Source organism: Eptesicus fuscus, chromosome 13 (assembly GCF_027574615.1).
Source record: "Eptesicus fuscus isolate TK198812 chromosome 13, DD_ASM_mEF_20220401, whole genome shotgun sequence".
Lineage (NCBI taxonomy): Eukaryota > Metazoa > Chordata > Mammalia > Chiroptera > Vespertilionidae > Eptesicus > Eptesicus fuscus.
Genome location: NC_072485.1, coordinates 3,537,722 through 3,558,093, shown reverse-complemented (window position 1 = coordinate 3,558,093; position 20,372 = coordinate 3,537,722).

Sequence of the window (20,372 nt, the reverse complement as noted above, 5' to 3'; positions counted from 1 at the left end):
TCCAGAGAATGGGATGTGGGGGTTCAAGACTCACTGCCTTTGGGCTTTGTCCTTCTTGGCCTTGGTCCTTTTCTTTCGGGCCTGGAGCCCAAGCACTGCAGGAGAGGGGTGGGTGAAGGCCGGATGTGGAAGAAAGGAGGTGACCCAGGTGAGGGTGGAGACCTAGCAGAGGTGAGAGGCAGACTGTGGGGCTGCCTGAGGGGCAGCTCCCGGGCGAGTGCCATGGCTTTGGCGAAGCAGCCGGCCAGGAGACGGGCATTCCAAGGGGCGCTGCCTTCGCCAGCAGGCTCTGGGCGACATCTGCAAATGCGACTGCAACCTCTAACATTCTGGCAAAGAACTGACCCTGTGCCCCTCTGGGTACCAGGCTTGCTAGGAGTGTGCTGTCACCGATGCCACAGATCAAAGGCAAAACCTGACGAGGCGGGTCACCGGAGGGGGCTTGGGCCAGGGCAGGGGGTCTGCAGGCGGGGATGGGCCTCGCCTGCAGAAAGCGAGGTTCTGCAGTGGCCCCAAGATGCGGGTTGAGGGGCGGTGCCACCTCAGTGAAGGGGTGCCGCACTGCAGGGTACCCGACTGACTGATAGAGAAGCTCCAGGCGCTAACCGGCCTTTCCCAGGCAGCCTTCGCACTTCAGAGGCGGTGACTCCTGCTCCCAAAAGCAAGCCTGTGCCGCCCAGCCCCACAGCAGAGCATGCCTGCGCAGTGAGTGCAAAGCCTACCACCTGCTCCAGAGAAGGGGGGCAGTAAAGAACTGGGGGTGGGGGAGAGGAAAGAATGTGGAGCGTCCACGATGAAGAGGCGCTTGAGAACGAGGCTCGGAAGCCTGATGGGGAGGTTTGTTCTGTTTGCCCTGCGGCTGCCCCTTAGGAGGGCTCCCTGCATGCTGAGTCAAGTTCCACAGCCAACTGGACTTGGCCTCAGTTTCCTGGTCTGTAAAATGGATTAAGCGTGTCCCAGCACCTTCACTGAGCTTTGAGGGCCAATTGAGATACTATATAAAGAAAATGAGGGAAGAAGTGAGAAAGAAAAGGAAGGGTGAGCAACACAAAAGAAAGACTGGAAGGAACTTGTAAACCTAATGTCACTTAAATAGGGAATATACACTGAGTGGCCAGATTATTATGATCTCTGAATGCATAATAATCTGGCCACTCAGTGTATATCCTATATAATAAAAGGCTAATATGCAAATTGTCCCCTCGACCAGGAGTTCGACCAGCAGGCAGGCTGGCCAACAGCCCATGTCCCCTCCCCCTGGCCAGGCTGGCCGGGCCCAACCCATGCATGAATTCATGCACCAGGCCTCTAATATATCCTATCTAATAAAAGAGTAATATGCAAATTGACCATACCTCCGCTACACCCACCAGCCACTCCCACCAGCCAATCAGGAGCGAATATGCAAATAAACCCAACCAAGATGGCTGCAGCCACAGAGAGCAGAAGGGAGGCTTGGGTTTCCCTGGCAATGGAGGAAGCCAAGCATTCCACCTGCCCTAGCCAGCCTAGGCCTCCACTCAAGGCTACAAAGTTTCAATGATAGAAGATAAATAAATCCAAACAGAAATGGCGGCAGCCATGGAGCTGGAAAGAGCAGGAGGCTAGGGTTGTCCCCGCGATGGAGGAAGCCAAGCTTCTGAATCCCTGGCCTGCCTTGGCCTCTGCTCCAGGCTACAAAGTTTCAATTATAGAAGATACATAAACCCCAACAGAAATGGCTGCCGCCACAGAGCAAGCAGGAGGCTTGGCTCCACTCCAGGCTACAAAGTTTTAATTGTAGAAGATAAATAAATCCCAGATACCAGGGCCTCCGCTTGGGTCGCCAGGGGGCATGGCTGGCCTGCAAACCACCACAGGCCCCTCGCCCAGGCCGCCCCACACCCCCAAGGGAACCCCCACCCTAATCTGGGACACATTTCAGGGCAAACCAGCTGGCCCCCACCCATGCACCAGGCCTCTATCCTATATAATAAAAGTCATGTGCAGATTGACCATCACTCCAACTCACAAGATGACTGCCCCCATGTGGTCAAAGATCCTTCCCCCATGTGGACACAAGATGGCCACCACAAGATAGCCAGCAGGGAAGGGCAGTTGGGAGGGACCAGGCCTGCAAGGGAGGGCAGTTGGGGGCGAGCAAGCCTGCAGGGGAGGGCAGTTAGGGGTGACCAGGCCAGCAGAGGAGGGAAGTTGGGGGTGACCGGGCCTGCAGGGAAGGGCAGTTGGGGGGGACCCAGGCCTGAAGGGAAGGGCAGTTGGGGGGGACGAGGCCTACAGAGGAGGGCAGTTAGGGGTGACCAGGCCTGCAGGGGAGGGCAGTTAGGGGTGACCAGGATGGCAGAGGAGGGAAGTTGGGGACAAACAGGCTGGCAGGGGAGCAGTTAGGCATCGATCAGGCTGGTAGGGGAGTGGTTAGGGGGTGATCAGGCTGGCAGGCAGAAGTGGTTAGGGGCAATCAGGAAGGCAGGCAGGCGAGCAGTTGGGAGCCAGCAGTCCTGGATTGTGAAAGGGGTCCCAGATTGGAGAGGGTGCAGGCTGGGCTGAGGGACACCCACCCCTCTGTGCATGAATTTCGTGCACCAGGCCTCTAATATTAATACACACACACACACACACACACACACACACACGCACATGCACACTGAGTGGCCAGATTATTATGCGTCCAGAGATCATAATCTGGCCACTCAGCGTAGTCAATAGTGTTGTAATGATGGTATGATGCCAGGTGGGTGCTGGAAATATCAGGGAACACTTTGTAAAGTATATGATTGTCTAACCACTATTCTGTAACTAATATAAAACCTGCAACTAATACAAAATAATATTGAATGTAAAGAAATGAAAATAGGAGTGAAATTTTTATAAATTTCAAAGTTTAAATAAAGGCTGTAAAGGAAGAAAGGGGGAGAATAAAAATGGTGTTTTTCATTTTACCACTTTATTGTATTTTCAGTACATGAAAAAGACAGTTGTCATTATATGGTGCTTTTATACTTTTCTAAGTCATTATCTCATTTGATGTTCAGGGCAACTTAAAGACAAGGTAATTATTCCCTCCACTATTCAAAGAAAGGAAATCTTGATGTCTGGCCCCAATGATTCAATCATCAAGCCTTTATTGTAAAGCAGGGTTAGTGAAATTTTCTGTAATGGGTCATATCTATACTAATAAAAGCCTTGAGGGTGATCAGGCCAGCAGGGGAGGGCAGTTGGGGGCAATCAGGCTGGCAGGGAGCAGTTAGGCGTCAATCAGGCCGGCAGGGGAGCAGATAGGGGGCAATCAGGCTGGCTGGCAGAAGTAATTAGGGGCAATTAGGCAGGCAGGCAGGCAGGCAAGTGGTTAGGTGCCAGTGGTCCCGGATGGTGAGAGGGATGTCTGACTGCCGGTGTAGGCCCGATCCTGCAGATTGGGCCTAAAGTGGCAGTCGGACATCCCCCGAGGGGTCCCAGATTGGAGAGGGTGCAGACTAGGCTGAGGGACACCCCTCACCCCGTGCACGAATTTTGTGCACCGGGCCCCTAGTAAGAAAATAAGAATCCTGGCCATAGGACCTCACAATCCACAAGTAGCATGATGAATGTTGGGTACAAGGTGCCATGAGAACTCAGAGAAAGACTGACTCGTAAGCAGCCTGGCACTGGGAGCGGCCGCTCGGCACTGGGAGCGGCTGCAACGGCTGCCCGGCACTGGGAACGGCTGCCCGGCACTGGGAACGGCTGCCCGGCACTGGGAGTGGCTGCCCGGCACTGGGAGCGGCTGCCCGGCACTGGGAGCGGCCGCCTGGCACTGGGAGCGGCAGCTCTGGCACTGGGAGCGGCAGCTCTGGCACTGGGAGTGGCCGCCCGGCACTGGGAGCGGCAGCTCTGGCACTGGGAGCGGCCGCCTGGCACTGGGAGCGGCAGCTCTGGCACTGGGAGCGGCAGCTCTGGCACTGGGAGTGGCCGCCCGGCACTGGGAGCGGCAGCTCTGGCACTGGGAGCGGCAGCTCTGGCACTGGGAGCGGCCGCCCGGCACTGGGAGCGGCAGCTCTGGCACTGGGAGCGGCCGCCTGGCACTGGGATCGGCCGCCCGGCACTGGGAGCGGCCGCCTGGCACTGGGAGCGGCAGCTCTGGCACTGGGAGCGGCCGCCCGGCACTGGGAGCGGCAGCTCTGGCACTGGGAGCGGCAGCTCTGGCACTGGGAGCGGCAGCTCTGGCACTGGGAGCGGCAGCTCTGGCACTGGGAGCGGCAGCTCTGGCACTGGGAGCGGCAGCTCTGGCACTGGGAGCAGCCGCCCGGGCTGCGCTGAGCCCCTGAGCAGAGCTGGGCAGACAGTGCCCCGTAGGCCCTGCCACAAGGCCCAGGGCTCCCAGCACCTCACTGGCCACTTGCGTTTGTCTTTGGTGACACTTTCTCTTTAAGTCCACATCGAAAGTCTTTCCAAACTGTACTCGGAAGTGAAGTCCTCACTAATGTGAACCTCAGGAGGAGGGCCAGATAGCCCCGTGCCAGCCCCTCCGCCCCGCACCAAGGGCCAGCCAACTCTGACCCTGGCATGGATACAATAGCATTGCAGCGGCATGGACCAGAGTCAGGACGGCGGTGAGCTAGTAATCGGGTGGGAAATACTTTCCAACTAACTGGTGCGGGAAAGTGTATGAACTAAGTCCCTTGTGGGGTCTTCCAACTCTGAAATTCCTACTTGTGATTCCAGGTTCTGAAAGTGTGTCAGCTCCTGGCAGATCACACAGCTCACAAAACACAAGACCTGGTATGCGTGCGCGCGCACGCGCGCGCGCGCGTGTGTGTGTGTGTGTGTGTGTGTGTGTGTGTGTTGGGTGGGGATGAGGGCAGGAAAAGACACACTGAAAGGCCCACATACACATGCACCCACACTTCTTACAAACCCAATGGAGACCCCGAGCTGAACCTGAGGCTGATGGTAGAGACAAGGCCCAACAATCACCCTAGCTACTCGACCCCCTCCTCTAGCTGCTGGTCCCCTCCCCTAGCTGCTGGTCCCCCTCCCCTAGCTGCTGGTCCCCCTCCCCTAGCTGCTGGTCCCCTCCCCTGGCTGCTGGTCCCCCTCCCCTAGCTGCTGGTCCCCCCCCCCCCTAGCTGCTGGTCCCCCTCCCCCAGCTGCTGGTCCCCCTCCTCTGGCTGCTGGTCCCCCTCCTCTGGCTGCTGGTCCCCCTCCCCTAGCTGCTGGTCCCCCTCCCCCGGCTGCTGGTCCCCCTCCCCTAGCTGCTGGTCCCCCTCCCCTGGCTGCTGGTCCCCCTCCCCCAGCTGCTGGTCCCCCTCCCCCGGCTGCTGGTCTCCCTCCTCTGGCTGCTGGTCCCCCCTCCTCTGGCTGCTGGTCCCCCTCCTCTGGTGCTGGTCCCCCCTCCCCTAGCTGCTGGTCCCCCTCCTCTAGCTGCTGGTCCCCCCTCCCCTAGCGGCTGGTCCCCCTCCTCTAGCTGCTGGTCCCCCCTCCCCTAGCTGCTGGTCCCCCTCCCCTAGCTGCTGGTCCCCCCTCCCCTAGCTGCTGGTCCCCTCCCCTAGCTGCTGGTCCCCCCTCCCCTAACTGCTGGTCCCCCCTCCCCTAGCTGCTGGTCCCCGTCCTCTGGCTGCTGGTCCCCCTCCCCCAGCTGCTGGTCCCCTCCCCTAGCTGCTGGTTCCCCCTCCTCTGGCTGCTGGTCCCCCCTCCCCTAGCTGCTGGTCCCCCTCCCCTAGCTGCTGGTCCCCCTCCTCTGGCTGCTGGTCCCCCTCCTCTAGCTGCTGGTCCCCTCCCCTAGCTGCTGGTCCCCCCTCCTCTGGCTGCTGGTCCCCCCTCCCCTAGCTGCTGGTCCCCTCCCCTAGCTGCTGGTCCCCCTCCTCTGGCTGCTGGTCCCCCTCCTCTGGCTGCTGGTCCCCCCTCCCCTAGCTGCTGGTCCCCCCTCCCCTAGCTGCTGGTCGAAGATCTGCCTCAGGGACACAGCTGCCTCCGCCCTCCCCCAGGGCAGTATCTCTGACAATCACGGAGGAGGACCCTGGCAACCTCATCCCAGACCCAGACCCAATGCCAACATGTCAAAGCCCAGGGACTCAGTGGGCTGGGGGACAGAGGACAGGCTGAGCAGCTGCTGTCAAAGTGACCCAGAGAGCCAGTGGGCCACAGTGCCCGCCTTCAGCCATCTCCATGGGCTGTGACTGTGGGGAGTGTCCTCTAGTCACCCCCTGCATGGCATCCCCATTCTCACCCTCCTGCCTGCCCCCAGAGCTCCTTTCTCTGCTCTGTGCCTCTAACGCAGGCTGGCAGGCAGAGGACCCAGGGAACTTCCTGTCTGGGTTCTGCTGCAGATCAGGGGAGCTCGGCCCTCAGGGGTTCAAGGGCAATGGTTCAAGGGCGGTCCTCCCAAGGGTTCTCATTGCCCCTCCCACTAGCTGCATCCTGCCGAAATCTCCTGCAGGTGCAATGGCCCCATCAGCCCCTCCCTCCCGCGGGCTCCACACCTACCCTGACTCCTCCACTTTACACCCGCAGCCAAGATCAAAACTGTTCTTTCTTCGCCGGCCAAAAAGCTGCTTCCAAAAGGGTGGCCAGCATCCCCGCCATGTCCGCCCTTGAACCTCAGATGCTGAATCCGTTTGGCCAGTGCAGGAGGCCGGCCGTCCTCCCTCTCCCTGCAGAACTGGAGGGGCTCCCACAGGTCTGGGGGTGGGGGTTGGGGGTTCTGGTGGCTTCTGAAGCAGGAGGGGACAAAACCCTGACAGCTCTAACCCTTCTGCTCCCAGAGCCAGCTCCTCCGTCACTAGGACACAGACACCAACAGCTGCAGAGCCCTGGGGAAGAGCAGACCCTTCTGGGAGCTTGGCCCTTCTATCAGTGAGCACACCATTAACCATCCTCATAGTAAGCCACTCCCGAAACCGCCACTACTTTAAGGCAAGAAGGAGGAGGGGGGGGGGGAAAGAGGAGGAGGAGGAGGAGGAGGAGGAGGAGGAGGAGGAGGAGGAGGAGGAGGAGACCTGAAATTCAGAGAAAGCCTCCTGCCCCACCCAGTTCTTACTGATCTAAATAAACTCAATTTGGGTTCTGCCTGGACACTAGCACCACCAGCCCCGCCCCATGGGTCCCCTTAGGGAGGTGATGGGCTGCTAGGAGATGGATGGAAGAGTCACTGGAATAGGCCAATCACTACTCCTCCTGCTGCTCCAGACCCCGCCTCTCCTGGGGACAGAAGGCCACGCCCACGGACTGCCCTTCAGAGAGCAGCACCAGTCCCTGGGGCCAGAGACACTGTCTCCACAGTCAGACATCCTGGCCGTCAGGTCACATCAGGTGAGACAGTGGAATCAACAGGGACACCTGTCACTGATGCAACAGACACGCTCTTGAATTATCTTAATGTTAACATTTAAGAGAAGATACTATTTATTAAGCACCTACTACCTGCCAGACACCAGGCTAGATGCTTTATTTCAAACCGCCAGTGACGCAGGAAGCCATGTGTCACCCTGACCCTGCAGCTAAGGGAAGGTGGCTCACGCGAACTGTGTAAGAATCCTGGCTCTCCAGACGTTAAGGAACTTGCTAGAAGGTGGCAGCTGCCTAATTTTCCATGACCTCTCCTCTAGGAGAACGGCCCCACTGTTTTCCCCATTAAGGAGGGGGATTAAGAAGGGCCCCCTAACAAAGGGACAAAGTGAGCTTCCCACTCTGGGGAAGGAGCAGCAGGGGCCACTCTCTGTGCAACCCCCAAGCCACAGCACTCAGACTCCTGGCGCTCCTCCAGCACAACAGGGAGGCCGTCCCTCCGCAGTGGGACAGCGTGGGGCCAGAGCAGCAGCACTCTGCGGGAAGCAGGACCTGCCTTCTGTTCCCACCCCACCCAGGCACTGCTGTCCCCCAGGCAGACCCCAGGGAGACCCCACCAACCCGGGAGAAAACAAGCAGCAAGGCCTGAGCCTCGCTCCTCAAGCGCCTTCAGACACATGGTAACCCAGGACCCTCTGGGAGGGCACCATGCCACCCCTCCCTCCGGCTGTCGGCCCTGCAGTCCCGGCTTTCAGAGCTCAGGTGATCCAGAAGGGCAGGCAGGCCATACGGGGTTCCACACTGAGGACTCTTCAGTTCTGGTCTTAGGGAGACACCGTGAGGGCAGAGTCGGGGAAGAGGCAATGCTGACATATTTGGGGTCTGCTGTTCCTGTTATACGAGGCTCAGTCAAGTACAGCTGCCATACAGGAGCCAAGGCCAGGGCCCAGCGCACACCTTTAAACCTCATGACTATCCGTGAGGTGGCTCCCTGCACACGCGCCTGCTCCCTTAGGTGAGCACTCCTCATCACATTTCCTTCCAGACCCGCCTGTCGGTCCATCGATGTCCCAGTTCACATTCAGGGCAGAAAAATAGCACCAGTGGTGAATCAGGGCTACATGGAGTGCATCGCCGTATCAGAGTGACTGCCCGGCGCCAAGGTGGAGTCAGCTCCTCAACCCGTCCCCGACAGGAGCGGCCAGGATGGAGTGAGCAACCAGAACTGCTGGCCAACTGCAGGGCAGCCCCGGGGAAGGGGCCAGAGGGCCCAAGGTAATAACTTAGCACTCAGTCCCCCATCCATTTCAGAGACGTAGCACAGAAGGTAGCAGAGCAAAGGACGAATTGTGTGAGAATCCGGCTCTCTGTCTAGTTGAGATTTACTTAGTCCTCTCCTCGCTAAGCTCTCAGCACAGCCTGTATGCTGCTCATAACGGGGCTGGCCTCTTGCCCCCGCCTCTCCAGGAGACAAGCCAGGAAGCGAAGGCGCCAGATTCTGCAGTACCCAGGGAACCTGAGTCAGGCACTCCACCTGCCTGTCCTTATCCTGGCCCCCCCTTTCCAAGCCTCTCCCTTGGGGCTCAGAAGGGCTCTCTACATCCCTGACTACTCATCCCTGAAAGGCGAGAAGGCCCAGCTCAAACCCAAAGCCAATCATATGTGCACAATGTTACACATATGGCATACTGTGCAGAAACCACAGTCCTAGTCCAAAGCAGATGAAAAATCACCCTAAGCCTAAACGACCAGGGACACAGCCTCACAACCACAGCAGCTCATCTCCCCAGCAAACACGCCTGAGCTCCTGCTTGGCAAGCCCACGTTCTCTAGGCCGTGGCCTCTGGCTGCCTAGCAGGGTGCTTGAGAAATGCTCTCCATCTCTAGCCTCTGGCTGCAGGGCTCACACCCTCTCTGCTGGGTCTTAGCAGGACTGGTGGGGAGCATGGGGGGGAAAACCCACAGATAAAATAAATTAAAATTTCATTTTCAGAGAAAAAATAAAAACATTCTCATTTGAAATCACCTGAAAAGACACTGTCTAGTCTAGGCAGATACACAAATGAAAGGCAAAGCAAGCATGCAGATGGCACAGCGCCCTTCCATTGGGCATGCCTGGGTGGCTTCTCAGGTAGAGTCCCCCTTGTAGAAATACTTTCACTTCGTGCTGCAAATATATCCAGACCGTGCAGGACACTGCCCCTGGCTGGCAGCCACTGCGCAGCAGCGTCGGAAGCCGAGCTGGCCGAAGCACATGTCCACCCTGAGTGGGAAGGGCACCGCCAAGTTGGATGGAGACACAGTAACAGGGTAAAGTGCCCAAGCTCTCTGCCAAGAAGCAATCAGTATGAGGGTCCTGGCAACTCCTTCAACCCAAATGGTGGGGGCAGGGAACAAGAGAAGGAGTGTACCCTGCCAGGACACACCTACCCCACTTTTCTAGGGAAATCTGGAAATTCGGCTTGCCCAAATCAGCAGCCACTTACAGACTGAGGTCTCCCTGACCACAGAAGCGAGGTACATAAGCAAATGACGTATGTTTGACACATGGCAAGTACATAACAAAAAATAGCAATTAAAAATCATTATTATCATTTCCCCAGACATGCATTCACTCCTCTCTTCCAGATGGATTACCTCCTCCCAAATCCCTGGTAAAAAAGTCAAATGCCCTAGTGCCGTGGTCGGCAAACTGCGGCTCGTGGGCCACATGCGGCTCTTTGGCCCCTTGAGTGTGGCTCTTCCACAAAATACCATGGCCTAGGCGAGATTATTTTGAAGAAGTGGCTTTAGAAAAAGTTTAAGTTTAAAAAATTTGGCTCTCAAAAGAAATTTCAATCATTGTACTGTTGATATTTGGCTCTGTTGACTAATGAGTTTGCCGACCACTGCCCTAGTAGTTAGAGCATCGGCCTGTGGACGGAAGGGTCCAGGGTTCTATTTGGTTAAGGGCACATCCCTCGGTTGCAGGCTCGATCCCCAGCCACTGTTGAGGCTTGTGCAGGAGGCAACCAATCGATGTCTCTCTCTCACATCAATATTTCTCTCTTCCTGCCTCTCGCCCTCCCTTCCACTCTCTAAAAATCAATAAAAAAAATATCAGTGAGGATTAACAAACAACAAAAAAGTGTCAAGCGTAAGGGCCCGTCTAGCACACTCAGGTCTTGAAAGCCAGGTTCCAAACTGAAACCCCAGCGAGCAATTCTTCCAGGGCTGCAGAACTCAGCCTGGGTACACTGTGGAGACCGCACTGCAGAGGCCAGGAGAGGCCGGTAAGAAGTGCTGTGGGCTCTCCCCTCACTGCTCGTCCTGCTACCAGGGTGAGGATCGCTGTGGGGGAACTGCAGGGAGAGGAGTCTACTGTTTAAATCCTGGCTCTTTTCCAACTCAGAGCGATTCTGAGCAAGTTCACCTCTTTGCACAAATGTTTTCTCTCCTGCCAAACCAAAAGACAGGAAAGAAAATGGCCCTGCTTACAAGCTCGAGTTCCCTGTGCCGTAAGTCCTTGGCTGATAGGGTGCTGACGGTAACGTGCAGGGCGGAGGTTTACTCCTCGCCCGCTGCCTGCTCTGTCTCCTCCCAAGGGTGTGGGTCCACGCACCAGCTGAGGACCCAGCCGCCACCAGGACTCCTGCTGCCTTGTTTTCTGAAAGGGTGGACCGGTGCGAGCCCAAGGTCAACAGCATCAGCTGTGAGGCAAACACAAGTCCTCTGCTGGTCAAGGCAAACAGGTACGGGGGAGACTGGGTCATTCCCACAGTCAGGGACGTGGCAAGGACAGCCGTGTCATGGGAGAGCTACGACGCGGCTCCAGCCTGGCCCCCAATCTCTCCGCCTATTTCACAGGCCAGTCCCGCTGCCTGAAAGCTGGCTCCCAAAGCACTGATGCCAACAACGGGACTCAAAACTCAAAGGAAACCAGGAGAAAGAAACAGATCAAGTAATCTGTGCAAAAATGCACAGTTCAGGACACACATCTCCTAACAACTCAAACGCAAACCAGTTCTTGAGACAGCTACCTCGGCCCGGGCTCAGCCTCCTCCAGGCCCGGGCTCAGTCACAGACAGTTGCATTGCTCTTCACCCAAATTCCACGTCTGTTAACATCTTACATAACTAGGGTACATTTATCAAAACTAAAAGATTAACATTGCATATTTCTATAAACTGAACTCCGGACCTTTTTCGAATTTCATCAGTTTCACCACTCGTGTCGTAATCTTGAGCCATTTTCTGCCACATACGAACGTAGAACCTTAAAATTTCTTTTCTGAGCTGTTTCCTCCCTAAAAGTACCTCTATCTCCCATCTCACAAATGCTGCTTCTAGACACAAGTCCAGTCTACCCCTCATCTCTCTGACTCCTCTCTGATGGCCGCTGCCAATTAGGGGTGAGACTCCAGCTGAGAATCTCCAGTTAGAAAACCGAGTACCTTTGGGATTTTCAGATCTCAAAGTTGTTTCAAAGTCCAGGTCTGTCTCCTGGGGGGTTGAGGGACAGCCTTACCTCAGGAATCTAAGTGCACTCTGCAGCAGAGATAGCAGCTGTCCAATCACACCCACTTCTCCCTTCTTCCTGGGTGTGCGTTACTTTTCTCCTGCTCCCCTGAATTAAGGGGCAGCCATGCAACTAAGTTCCAGCCAACAGAAGGTGAATGGAAGTGTGTGCCCCTTCTAGAGCTGGCCCGTAACATCTGCCACGCATCCTCCAAGCTCTGCTCAACTCACTAAAATGGCAATGCTCAAAGCTACCTTGGAGACCATGTTAACATTGGCATCAGCCTCATCCCTAAATGACTGTGTGGATTAGAGTATCCCCCAACCCCTACTGGTTCAACCTGACATTACATGAGTGAGGGGGGGGGGGGGGAGAAAAACACACGTATTGTGCCGTTAGGGTAAGCCAGTCCATTTGGAGGCTATCATAGCAGCTTAGCCCACCCTAATACAGGTACTAAATGTCAATTCCTTTAGCGCAAGACCTTGCTTCTGAGGCTGTGCTCAGGGCCTCAGGTACTGAGAGCTGAACTGATCACACACCTGAGTTCAGGACACACTACATCCATGCAAGGCCACTCTCTAAAAAAAAAAAAAAAAAAATGTTTTTATTGATTTCAGAGAGAGGAAGGAAGAAAGAGGGATAGAAACATCTATGATGAGAGAGAATCATTGACCAGCTGCCTCCTGCACACCCCCTAATAGAGATCAAGCCCACAATTCATGGATGTGCCCTGACTGGGAATCAAACCATGATAGGTCAACACTCAACCACCGAGACACACTGGCCAAGCAAGGCCACTCTTTGTTTACCTTTCTCTTCTGTTCCCCACGCTGTTCCCTCCCATAGACCCTAGTCTAGTGTGTTAAACATATATATCTTCTCCTTTAAAAAAGATGCTGCTCTCATTATTCACAATAGCCAAGATACGGAAGGAACCCAAGTGCCCATCAATACATAAGTGGATGAAAAAGCAGTGGTACATACATACAATAGAATTATTACTCAGCCACAAAAAAAGAATGAAATCTTACCATTTTTTACAGCATGGATGGACCTTGAGGACATTATGCTAAGTGAAATAAGTCAGACAGAGTAAGACAAACACCATATGTTTCACTTATATGTGAAACTTATATCTAAAAAACAAAATAAATGAACAAACAAAAAAGAAACAGACACACAGATACAGAGATCAGACTGATGGTTGCCAGAGGGAAGGGGATCGGGGGGTGGTTATAAAAGGTGAAGGGATTAAGAACTACAAATCAGGAGGCACAGTATACTCACAGGGATATGAAGTACAGCATGGGGAATATAGCCAATAATGCAATACCTATGTATGGTACCAGGTGGGCACTGGAAATATCAGGGGGAACACTTTGTAAAGTATATGACTCTCTAACCACTATGCTGTACACCTAAAACTAAGACAAAATAATACTGAATGTAATGTAATGTAATGAAGAATAAAATTAAGCCCTGGACAGTTTGATTCAGTAGATAGAGTGTCAGCCTGTGGACTAAGGGTCCAGGTTCAATTCAGATCAAGGGCATGTGCCTCGGTTGCAGGCTTGATCCCCAGCCCTGGTCAGGGCATGTGTGGGAGGCAACCAATCCATGTGTCTCTCTCACACTGATAATTCTCTCTCTGTCTCTCTCCTTACCTTCCAGTCTAAAAATCAATGGAAAAATATTCTCAGGTGAGGATTAAAAAATAAAAAAATAAATAAATGTGTATTTAATTTACTTAGCTGATCTTTGCTATAAATTTCATTGTTCCTTATTTTCCTTGCCTGGAGTCTATCATGTCACTAAATCCCTAAATGCCTACATCTGAATGCTTTTTGTAAATTCCACATTTTACTTATCATTTCCTATAGGGACTGATATCTAAGTTGCTTCCAATATCTTGCTGTCCAAATTATCTATATATATAAAAGCCTAAGTGACAGAATGACTAAACAACCGAATGACCAGTCAACCGGTTGCTATGATGCGCACTGACCACCAGGGGGCAGATACTCAATGCAGGAGCTAATGATGCTCACTACCTTCATGTATTTTCAGTGGATAGAGTGTCGGACTGCAGACCAAAGGGTCCCAACCTCCTGTGGCCCCTCCCCCCAGCCGGTCCCAATGGCCCCAATCGGAATCTTCTGCGGCCCTTCCTCCTGGCCAATCTCCCACAGCCCCGATCAGCCCTGATCACTACCCAGGCCAAGGGACCCCACCCATGCACAATTTCATGCACTGTGCTGCTAGTACATACATAAACATCCTTATATGTAACTCCTGGTAGATATATGCAAATTCTCTAAAGGATCTGGCCAGGATGGAACTGCTTTGAAGTAAGATATGTACATACTTAATGCATTAGTTATTTCTATAAAACAAATTACTTCAAATCAGCAGCTTAATACAATAACACCCACAGAATGAGAGAAAATATTTACAAATCATGTATTTGATGAGACTTGTAACCTAGAATATAAATGAGTGTATGTCAAATAACCCAATAAAGAAATGGGCAAAGGATTTGAATAAACATTTCTCTAAAGAAAATACATGCAGGTAGTGAGCATCATTAGTCATTAGAGAAATGTACATCAAAACCCCAATAAGGGCCCTAGATGGTTTGGCTCAGTGGATAGAGTGTCGGACTGCAGACCAAAGGGTCCCAGGTTCGATTCTGGTCAAGGGCACATACCTTGGTTGCAGGATCCTCCCCAGCCTGGGCCCTGGTAGGGGCATGTGCAGGAGGCAACCAATCGATGTGTTTCTCTCACATCGATGTTTCTGTCTTTCCCTCTCTCTTTCACTCTCTCTAAAAATCAATGGAAAAATACCCTTGGGTGAGAATTAACAAAAATACAAACAAACAAACAATTAAAAACAAATACACAATGAGGGCCCAGACTGAATAGCTCAGTTGGTTAGAGCATCATGCTGATACACCAAGGTTGTGAGTTCGATCCCCAGTCAGGGCACATACAGGAAGCAACCAATGAATGCATAAATAAGTGGAAAAACAAATTGATGTTTCTCTCTCTCTCCCTTTCTCTCTTTATCTAAAATCAATCAATAATTTTTTAAAAACTACCACAAGGAGCCCAGCTGGTGTGGCATAGTTGGTTGAGTGTCGTTACATGCCTCAAGAGGTTGCCGGTTCAATTTCCAGTCAGGGCACATGCCCAGGTTGCGAGCTCAATCCCCACAGTGTCTGACACTGGCCTGCACCAGAGACCCTCTAAAAGACAGAAGACAGCTGATCCATGTTTTTCTCTCATCAATGTTCTATCTCTCTCTCTCCCTCTCCCTTCCTCTCTCTCTCTAAAATCAATAAAAAAAACTTTTTAAAAAAAAGTTATTCCAAGATGTCAGTGGATTAAGTGGAAGCTACACTGACATTTCCCCAGAACCAAACTGAAATTACAACTAAAATGTGGAAACATCATCCTGAATAACCAACTGAAGAGAAACCTTATAACCCAGGACATAAAATGGAGACCACATAGAGACTGGTAGGAAGTGCGAAGGCGTGAGAGGGCTTTCCGGGCATCCCGGAGGGTTATCTCAGCTGTGGGGGGTTGCCACTGAGAACTCTGGGTCTAAAGCCTAAACTGAACTCACCAGCCCAGATTATCAGAACTGAGAAAGGTGCCTATGTAACATCTGGCTTTGAAAAGCAGTAGGGTTTCTGTCTGCCAGGGAGAGATGGCTGGAAATGCAGGCACTTTCTTAGAGGGCCAACACACAAAATTTCGTGTGCAATCTTGGGCTCCAGCAGAGGGAGGGCGGAGTGGACTAGAGGTGTGAGGAGAATCCAGGCTTGGGGGATCTGGGGATAGAGTTTGGAGTGCAGACACCTGGAACCCTGTGCTGAGTCATTCTCCCATACTGCAGAGGACATCTTTCTCAGGCAGACCTTCTCACCCAGACAGCTTTATCCTGGGGGGAAGCAATTGTCCCACCAAGTGGAAAACCTCTAGCTCTGCCCTGAGGAATTTACACCCCGCTGTGGTCTACAGCCTGCGGCTCATTAAGAGACTGAGACTAACAATCAGCCTGCTGGCAGAGGTGGATCTCTAGGTGCTTTGAATCTTTGCCTGATCTGCTTCTGGACTGGAGGCTAGGAAAAGCAGAGCTTAGTGCACATCTTGGTTCTTTCCAAAGGCACCCAGCCCCAGCAGGGGGAGCCACAGAGTGTGGAGCACTGATAGCTCCAAACAGGGTACTCAGGGCCAGTCACAGTGTCTGACATTGGCCTGCACCAGAGACCCTGCAAAAGATTGGAGGTTGTAGCAGATTTACCTAATGCATAAAAACAAACCCAAACAGGCAGCCAAAATGGGGAGGGGAAAAAAATAAGCCCCAAATAAAAGAACAAGAGAATTCTCTAGAAGAAGAGCCAAATGAAATGGAGATAAACAATTTATCAGATATAGAGTTCAGAGTAATGATTATAAGGATGCTCAACAGCATGATTAAAGATATAGAAACTATGAAAAGTGACTAATTGGAAATGAAGAATGATAGCAGAAATAAAGAATACATTGGAAGGAATAAACAGCAGATTAGAGGAAGCTGAGGATTGGATCAGCAAATTAGAAGAAGACAGGGTACAAAAAAAATCAAAGAATAAAAAAAAAATTAGCTGGACTCCCCAGCCCAGAGCACCAGAACTGAGAAAGGTGCCCACATAACATCTGGAAGGACGACAGGAGCTGTGGGAAAGCATAAAATGTAACAATATTCACATCATAGGAGTGCCAAAAGGAGAAGACAGTGAGCAAGGCATAGAGAACCTGTTTGAAGAAATAATGGCAGCAAACTTCCCTAACCTGATGAAGGAAAATATCACACAAGTTCAGGAGTCACAGAGAGTCCCAAGCAAGAACCCAAACAGGCCCATGCCCAGACACATCATAATTAAAATGCCAAAAATTAAAGACAAAGAGAGAATCTTAAAGGCAACAAGAGAAAAGCAGTTTGTTACCTATAAAAGAGCTTCCATAAGGCTCTCAGCTGATTTCTCATCAGAAACTCTACAGGCCAGAAGGGAATGGCATGAAGTATTCAAGGTAATAAAAGCAAGGATCTGAAACCAAGACTACTCTATCCAGCAAGGCTATCATTCAAAATAGACTGTGAAATAAAGAGCTTCCCAGACCAAAAAAAAAAAAAGAAAAGAAAATAACACTAAAAGAGTTTATCACCACCAAACCAGCATTGCAAGACATGTTAGAGACTGCTGTAATAAGCAGAAACTCACAATGAAACACCATTTCACACCCACTAGGATGGCTATCCTATATAATAAAACCCTAATATGCAAATTGACCAAACAGTGGAACAACCGGTCACTATGACGCGCACTGACCACCAGGGGGTAGACACTCGGTGCAGGAGCTGCCTCCTGGTGGTCAGTGCGCTCCCACAGGGGGAGAACCGCTCAGCCAGAAGCCAGGCTCACAGCTGGCAAGTGCAGCGGTGGTGGCGGGAGCCTCCTCAGCCTCCATGGAGCACTAAGGACATCCCCTGAGGGGTCCCAGACTGCAAGAGGGTGCAGGATGGGCTGAGGGACATCCCATCTAGTAATCAATAAAAGATAATAGCAAATATTAGCAATGATGTGAAGAAATTGGAACTCTCATACACTGGTTTGGAAGTTTAGTAGTTCCTCATAAAGCTACACATGGAGTTACCATATAACCCAGCAGCAATTCTACTCCAAGCAAAATGAAAACATATGACCATACAAAAACTTGTCCAAAAATGTTCCTAGTAGCATTATTCACAACAGGCAAAAAGTGGAACCCACTCAAATGTCCATCAACTGATACATGAACAAAATGTAGTATATCCATATAAGGGAATATTATTCAGCCATAAAAAGGAATTAAGTACTAATACATACTACAACATGGATGAATCTTGAAAACATTATGCTAAGTGAAAGGAGCCAGACACAAAGGCTACATAATATATGATAATCCCATTCACATATTATATAAAATGTCCAAATCAGGTAAACCTATATAGACAGAGTAAATTAGTAGTTACCTAAAACTAGGGGAGATGGGGACAGGTGGATAGTAACCACTAATGGATGGTTTCTCACAAGTTAATCAAAATGTTTTAAAATTAAATGTGGTAATGGTTACACAACTCTGTGATACCTCAAAACCACTGAACTGTACACTTTAAATGGGAAAACTGTATAGTATATGAATTACCTATATATATATAAAAGGCTAAGCGACCATCACATCCGAAACAACTGAACGGACGACTGAACAGGCTGCGTGGGGCTACCAGGCCCGCAGGTGGGGCAGTTGGGGGTGACCAGACCAGCAAGGGGGGGCAGTGAGGGGTGACCAGGTTGGCAGGGGGGCAGTTGGGAGGCAACCATGCTGTCAGCGAGTGCAGTAAGGGGCGACCAGGCCGGCGGGGGGGCACTAAGAGGTGACCAGGCTGGCGGGGGGGTGGGCAGTTGGGGGCAACTACGCCTGCAGGGGAGGCATTTGGGGGTGACCAGGCCAGCAGGGGGGGCAGTTAGGTGCGATTAGGCAGGCAGGCAGGTGAGCAGTTAGAAGCCAGTGGTCCTGGATTGTAAGAGGGATGTCCGACGGCCAAGGTGTCCCGGATTGGAGAGGGTGCAGGCTGGGCTGAGGGGACCCCCCCATGCACGAATTTCATGCACCAGGCCTCTAGTCTCTATATATAAAAGCCCAGCAACTAAACAGCGGAACAACCAGTCACTATGACAGGCACTGTGGTGGCCAACCGGCCCAATCTGGCCCCAATTGGCCCCCCAACCTCCCATGGCTCCTCCCCCTGGCTGGCCCCACCCCCAATTTCCCCCCCACCAGCCAGCCAACAGCCCCTCCCCCAGGCCGGGCCCCCCGCCCCCATAGGCCATGCCAAGGGACCCCACCCATGCACAAATTTGTGTACCGGGCCTCTAGTATCTCAATAAAGCTGTTTTTAATCCTATATAATAAAGATGTAACATGCAAATGGCTGTTACGCTGTGAAGCGTAATGACCAACCACATAACGACTGGATCACGGATCAGCAGGGGCGTGGCGCAGCGAGCTACAAGCAGGCGGCAGAGAGCTACAGGAGGGGGCAGGGCAGCAAGCTATAGGGGGGATGGGGTGGCGGAGGGAGCTACAGGAGGGCAGCAGTGAGCTACTGGCTATAAGTGGGTGGTGGACAGCTACAGGAGGGAGCAAGGCAGCAAGCTATGAGAGGGGGCGAGGGGAGGAGGGGTTGGGGGAGCTACAGGAGAGCAGGGCAGCAGGTGGAGAGCTACTGGAGGGTGGCAGCGAGCTACTGGCGCACGGATCCGTGCGCAGGGCTACTAGTAAAATAATAAACACCTATAATCTACAGTTTCTTTGGATTAAGAATTTGGACCTGGGTGATTCTGGCTCAGTATATCTCATGGAGGCTGTGGTCACACTGCTGATCAGGGCCTCACACATCTTTTTTTTCTTTTAAATATATTTTTATTGATTTTTTTTTAGGGAGAGGGAAAGACAGAAACATTGTTGAGAGAGAGAAACATCTATGGGTTGTCTCCTGCACACACCCTGATTAGAGATTGAACCACTACATGGGTATGTGTCCTGACCAGAAATCAAACTGGTGACATTTTGGTGCACTGGATGATGCTCAACCAACTGAGCCACACATGCCAGGGCTCTTTTTTCTTTTCTTTCCTTTTCTTTTCTTTTTAAGGCTTGAATGAAGCTATTAGATCCAATCCCAAAGTTCACTTAAATGGCTGATAACTTGGTGATGCCTATTGGTGAGAGGCTCAGTTCTTTTCCACATGGGCCTCGCTGAAGGGCTGCTTGAGTGTCCTCATGGCAGATGTTTCTATGTCTTTTATAACTTAGACTCAAAAGTCACACGTTTTCCATACATCCTATCATTACACACCTCTGTGGTGGAAGGGTACAACACAGGGCTTGAATACTTGAATCAGGGACCATTGGGGGCCATCATGGAAGATGGCTATGAACACTTGATAAGGAAGTCAATGATAATAACAACCAACAATTCTGTGACATGTACTATGTGTCAGGCACCGTTCTCAGCTCACAATAAACCTGAGTTAATTACTATTATCTCCATTTCACAGATAAAGAAACTAAGGCACAGAGAAATTGACTCATCAAGGTCACACATTTACAGATTCAAACTCAGGCAGTATAGTGCCAACATCCATTCTTAAAAACTTCAATACTGCATCCAGATATTATTTAGTTCAATTAAGTGTTGCCCATTTGTTCTCCAGAATGAATGAACCAGTTGAAACTCCCATGAGTTTTCATTTCCCATAAGTTCAGTCTCTTGTTGTTTTGGCCAAACTAATGGAAACTCGTTCATGTTTTCATTTGCATTTCTCTAGTTACTGATGAGGTAACATACTTATTAGCCATTCTGATTTCCCCTTTAAGATTTTACCTATTCAAATTCTTTGCACATTTTTTTCTTCCCAATTTGCAGTAGTTATTTCTATATTCAATCCCTATATAATGCAATCCCTTGTCAGTTTAGACACTGCAAATATTTCCTTCTAAATGCAACCCATTTTA